The following is a 6,718-nucleotide window of genomic DNA, read 5'->3' as shown; positions in this document are numbered from 1 at the left end:
CAGCAATTCATAAAGCAAAATAGCAAAAAGCCAGAAAATAAACATACTGCTATTTGACTGGCCAAACTCAACCAACTAAGTTTAACAAAAGTGAGTTAGTGGTAAAACAGTCATGATAAATACCGAAAAACTGTACAACGCTAAAAGTGATTCAAGAAAAGTACAGTATTATTTAGCAGTAAGGTATTTTTTAGGCAAGGGATCAGCCTGGACATATATTTTAGCAAGTGTGAAAGAGGCTTGAATGTTCAAGGACAACGATCCTGATGAACGCATCGAAAGCGCGACTGTCCTAAGTGAAAAGTATGCGCAACAGTACCAACATAAGGGTATGAGTAGCCTTCAATCTTTCGCCAACACGCTTTACAGCACCCCTTATTTTTTTTATATTTGGGCCTAGACAGAGCAAGCTTTGCGTACGTTACCATCCGGAACCGGATCTCTACATGGATAAAAAAGAACAGTAGCGTTTACAGCAGCTACTTAAGTAAAGCCGCTGAGTAGATGCTACTACAGACTTTTGTAAAATCTACGTAACTGCGCGTGACAGCCAAAAGGGGCGGTCGCGGCACACCTAACCTAAAGAAGTATACTGGTATGGTGTAGCGTGAGAAACGAGAGACAGAGAGAGAAAGGAAGAGAAATATATGGATACAATATAGAGTGTTTCGTCCGAAAAGTCGGATCTGCGCCGATCACCCTTCCTTTGTGCCCATAACTTCTGTTTGAGTTGCTTTCGCGGCACAGTCAAGCATATTCTTCTTATTATTATATGGCCTTATTTTTTTGGTTTCACAAACCAACTATGACGAAGGCAATGTCGAGCATAGTAATAATATCTATTATGCAATTTTCAGGTACAAATTTTATTTAGTACTGGAGTTAACAGCCGAACTGTTCATTCAGTTGAAACTACGCGAGCGATTTAGATTTACTTGATAGTCTGTTACTGAACGTCTATTTTGTGTAGCAAGGTCCGGTCATCTTCTGTACAGCCTCGAACCTGATACTTATCTATTTGCTCCGTCTTTTTCTTCTTTTGTAACATTCTTAAGGATGGCTGTTATGTAATTGCTTACTACACGCGACCTATCCTCCGACGCCTGTGTAGTTGTTATGAGTGTTATGAGTGACTCATCTGTCACTCTTGCCGTAAAGAAAACGTTCTAGTTCTTCCCGCTCCCGTTGATACCTTAAGTAGTCGCAGAAGACATGCTCGGCATCTTTATTTGTTTCTAAACATACTAAACAGTTTGGACAGCCATCTTTCTTAAAACTGTGCAGGTAAGCTTAGAGGCACCCATGTCCTATCAAAAACTGCATGAGGTAGTAATTAACTACCCTATGTCCAGTCTTGTTCATCGCTCTATTCGCTTATTGTTGGAGTTCCATCTTATTTATACCATCTCTGTGGCGGTCCCCTCCTACCACCACACGCAGCTCCATGCGTCGCCTAGCGGAGCACCACTACGTGGCGAGCGCTTTGGCAGTCACTTTCATCAATCATTCACGGCCTGACCGCCGGTGCGAACAGACCTAATCAACTTGTACATAGTTTAATATAATCTAGTCTCAATCAGCACTCAGTTTTATCATTACTCTCTATACCCTGTCTGTTCGTTCTTTCCTACCTTATCTCCTATCAGGAAGCATAGAAGAAGAGATCCAACCATCAATCTCTAAAGTGGTGACCCCGACTTTGAATACTCGCGCAATCCGTGTGTCATCGCGCGACGCCATTTTTGAGGCCGCGCCATTTCGCGAAGCCTCGACCGCGAGCTCGCTTTCTTCAAAGAAAACTCTTCTTTGGCTTTCGCTCTCGGCGGCCCTTTTCAGCCGCGCGACGACGCTTTTATTCTTTTCAATATCACCACGTCTCGCGTCGCCCATTTTATGCCGCGTCGACGCCTTTTTACCCCTCGAAGGCCCATGCACAGCCGCAGAGGACGACTTTTATCGGCTCATCTACAGCCGGCGAGACCAGCGAGCAGCGGAGCCAACATCAGCGGCATCAACAACTCCATCACCGAGCACCGAAGAATGGACGTCGGACGCCGCGCCAGCCAGCATCATTGCGCGGACACCAGACCCCGCGCTAGCCATCAGCAACGCACGGACGCCGAACGCCGAGTTAACCAGCAACAGCAGCAACAACACCAGCGGCACAGCAAGCTTCCGACGCCACGGCCATCTTCATCGTCCCCGGCGCCTCCCAGCAGCATCACCAGGACAGGCGGATCCTCTCGCAAGGTCCGAGTCGCTCTTTTCATCGCGCCCTTGCTAAACCTGTCGCTCGGAGCCGGGAACGCTGTCACGTCGCGCAAAGCCGCCAGTTTGTGTCGCTGGCCCGCTCGCGCGCAAACGGCCATCTTCAGGTCGCGCATCACTTCGCGTGATGCGCGACGCGTCAACAACATCAGCGACGTCATCACCAACATCATCATAGGCAACAACATCGCCAGCACGTCGATGCCGCGTCCACCGTCATCACAGACAGGCTCCTCGAGGCTCAACAGCGTCAAACGCAGCATCATCAACAGCCTCGCAGCCACGGATGCCAGCATCGCCGACATACGTCGTTGCTTCACGCTGACACCGGCCATTTTTAGCCCTTTCAGCATCGCGTCAGTTCACGCCGAACTGCGTCATGTCGCGCGCGCGCCCCACTCTCGCGCCTCGTCGCGTCTAGCACGGCACAGCGAGCAGCCGCACGCCTCGCTCACAGCGACAGACGCCGCGCAGTCCAGCACACCGCTGGGCCAACGACTCGCTGACGACGACGCTGACGATCGCCGACGACCTCATCGCTCCGGTTCCTGTAACTATCGCGAGCAGCCGATCGCCGTCGTCCAGCACGCTCATCACCAAGAGGCTTCGCTGCATCCAGCGAGCCGTCCCTGCCAGCAGCGGAGCATTCTCCCGACGACGACCCAGCATACCTGATCGTCGACCTGGCAGCAGCAGTCCACCACGCAGCGTAATCTTCAACAACATCCTCGGCACCGACGTCCTGGCACATCCCGGTACCCGAGGATGCTCAGCGAAGGACGCCTTTTAAGACCGACAACCTAGGGCTCCGCGTCGTCGGCCTCAGCAGCGACAACTTCGCCAAGGGCCGTCCTGAGGATGACCTTCTCACCCCTCAGGCCCTTACGCCAACGACACCTGAACGTTGCGCAGCAACCTCCGGACGAGGACACTGTAGGCCAGGCAGACATATTTTTTTTTTAAGCAGCATCACCGGCTATAGGCTTCTACGGACATATTTTCTGGGCCCAAGTCCATCCAGCCAATAAAGACCTGGCGACTCTGGCACACCAGCGTCACCATCATCTCAGCCTCGCTTCATCCGGGCTCAGCAGCCCTTATCAGCACGCGCCACGTCACGAATCTGTAGCATCCCTTCCAGGCAGGGCCTGCTCTACAGGAAACTCATCATCGTTCCTCGTGAAGTCCGCCCTTGTCACTGGTGGGGGAGTAGCTGTGGCGGTCCCCTCCTATCATCACACGCGGCGCGACGCGCCGTCTAGCGGAGCACCACGACGTAGCGAGCACAAGGGGAGCTTGTAAGCTCAGTCACTTCAATCATTCACTTACATCAATCAGTCACGGCCTGGCCGCCGGTGCGAACAAACCTAGTCAACTTGTACATAGTTTAATATAATCTAGTCTCAATCAGCACTCAGTTTTTGTCATTACTCTCTATACCCTGTCTGTTCATTCTTTCCTACTTTATGTCCTATCAGGGAGCCTAGAAGAAAAGATCAACCATCAATCTCTAAATCTCACTTAGAGTCTGTTTCTTCGAGGATTTCCAGATTTCCCTCTAAGTGTAGTAACTGTGCTGTTGCTTGTACTTGGTTATAAGGCCTGTTGATTACCACATGTACGCGAGGCAGCTCATTCAAATATCTAGTTTTGTAAGGCGATAAATATTGTTGTAAGTGAAATAAGTGTAGATTTCGAAACTAAAACAGGTATAGCATCGGTGAAGAAAATAGGCGTATAGATTGGTAACTTTTGTGGGGTCATGATCTGGTTAAGAAATTTGAGGTAAGATTGTGAGGTTAGGTTGAAGCGCGGCGTCCTTTTTTGTGCGTAGAGCAATGGTCGGCGGCGGTGCGCATACGAGATTGTCGCAGATGATGAAGACGGAAACTGGCGAGGACAACAAGAGCAAGGGAAGAGGCCGTACTGGAACCCAGACAACGTTCGACCAGAAGCTGACAAAGAAGGTAAACTTCGCGGAAGAGGAAAAGGGCAAAACCAAGAAGGACAAGACTGAAAAACGGCGCGAGTTAGAGAAGCGGGTGGATGAGATGCGTGCGTTCAAAAATAAAAGTAGAGATGAGGTAAGAAAAATTAAGCAGGAAAAGATAGAGATGCAAAAAGCTAAGATATCGATGAGCGCGGTTTTGGTAGAAATAGGAGAGCGTTTGGAAATGTTAGAAAATCAAATAAAGGAATTGGAAACGAAGGACCGCGAATGGCAGGAAATGCAGACCACTAGGTCGGCCACTAGCTTAGAGAGCACGACAACAGAAGGAGGCAGGGGTTCCATATGGAGTTTCAGAAGCGGATGGAGCGGTAAAAGCAGCGTGTCGTATCAGAGAGAGAGAGATTAGATTAGATTAGATTAGATTTATTTGACGTACAATATGTTGTACGATAAATTGTATACAGCAGCAATAGTAGTACAGCAAAAGTGTGTATTGTGAAAGTATGATAATGTGAAGATGGGTCAAGCGAGAGTGTGTGAGTGTGTGCGTTTGCGTGAGTGTGTGCAGGCGTGTGTGTGTGTGCGTTTGAGTGAATGTGTACAAGCGAATTCAAGTGTTTATGTTTTCAAGCTCAAGAAAGTGCTCTTTAGCTAGTCTCTTGAAACCTGAGACAGATGTAGTGTTACGAATGTGAGATGGCAGGTTGTTCCATAGGTATGAGGCGCTGATATGAAACGAGTTCCTCAGCGTCTCCGTCGCGAATGTCGGAATATCCAGAGGTATCACCTCCCCCCTAACAGGCCGAAGTGTCACGCGGAAGTCAAAGTATGCCAGTACGTATGATGGTACGGCTGTGTTAAACATTTTTCTTAGGAAACAAACAGTGAAATACTTCCTGCGTCCGGCAGTGGTTAGCCACTGCAACTCCCGCCTGTATGGGGAAATGTGCTCATCTCTTCTTACACCATAGATGTACCGAATTCCTGTATTCACGAGCCTCTGAAGTTTTAGGTCGAGTTCCTGCGTCAGGTCACAGTATACGAGGGAACAGTAGTCTATAAGAGGAAACAGGAGGGCCTGCACTAAGTGCTTGCGCAACCTGAGATTGGTGCTATTCCTGAAAAAGTAAAGCCTGTACATTAGTGTATGAGCACGCTTACACACTTGTGTAATATGCTCCCTCCACGTAAGCTTAGAGTCGAGCACCAATCCCAGATTACGCACGGAAGATTCAAAGCTGACCTGGGCACCCCCTATGTTAATGAAAGTGTTAGCTGTTGAGGGTAATGCGTTTATGTAGTAGGGAGAGCCCAGGACAATTGCTTTAGTTTTAGCAACATTAAGTTTTAGCTTATTCTGTTCAGCCCAACCAGTAATCCTCTCAGCATTGGCACTCATCTTGTTTGATAAAGAATTGAGCTCTTCGAGGTGGCATTGACTGTAAATTTGCAAGTCATCCGCGTAGATGAGATGGAAAACATCGGTATCAAGGCAGAAACCGATGTCATTGATGTACAATGCAAACAGCAGTGGACCCAGAACGACCCCTGCGGAACGCCGATGTTGAGACGCCGAGGAGAAGAACGTTCGTTATTGTCACCAACGACGGCCTGCTCTCTACCAGAGAGGTAGGAGGCAAACCAGCGGATGACTTGCTTTGAGAAGCCGAAGGTGGATAGCTTTCTCAGGAGCCTGACGTGACACACAGTGTCAAACGCCTTGCTAAAGTCAAAGAGAAGGAGTAGTGTTACTTTCTTTTTGTTTATCCCAGCTCTGGCATCATCAGTTAGCTTAATTAGGCCAGACTGAGTGCTGTGACCAGTGCGGAAGCCTGTTTGAAGGTTATCTAGTAATAGCCTTGATTCAAGGTATTCTGAGACTTGCCTATGCACTAGCCACTCCAGAGCCTTGGAGAGAAAGCAGAGAAGTGAAATCGGACGGTAATCAGTCAGGGCTGTTGGTGAGCTGACTTTGTTGAGTGCGCGCACAAGTGACATTTTCCAGGCAGATGGGAAGCAGGGTTCGCTAAGGGACAGGTTGAAAATATGACTTAGTAAGGGAGCAAGAACCGGCAAATCTTTTGAGATGACAACCTGTGGGATGCCGTCGCTCCCCCTGGCCTGAGTGTCAAAGTGCGATACCGCAGCCAACACGTCCGATTCCGTTATAGGTTTGAATTCGAAATGTTCCGGGAGGTCAAGACTTTCCAGGGTAACAAGATAATCCTCAACAGCAGGAGCCAGCGGATCATTTGAGATCGCGCTGAAATGCGTGTTGAGTTCATCTGTGGTGAATCTAGATGTTAAGGGGGCCTTGGTGGCAGAAATTCCAAGTTTCTCCAGCTCTTTCCAGATCTCAGCAATATCAGTCAAGGTGGACAGGCGTGAATAGTAATAATTCAGCCTGGCCTCCTCGACTTGTTTGTGAGCATAGTCTCTAGCTAATCTGTAAACGCGTCGATCTGATTCGAGCCTGGAGTCCCTGAAACGCCTGTAAAG

The sequence above is a fragment of the Nasonia vitripennis genome (assembly GCF_009193385.2).
Source record: "Nasonia vitripennis strain AsymCx chromosome 1 unlocalized genomic scaffold, Nvit_psr_1.1 chr1_random0005, whole genome shotgun sequence".
In the NCBI taxonomy this organism is placed as follows: domain Eukaryota; kingdom Metazoa; phylum Arthropoda; class Insecta; order Hymenoptera; family Pteromalidae; genus Nasonia; species Nasonia vitripennis.
This window is presented reverse-complemented; position numbering follows the sequence as displayed.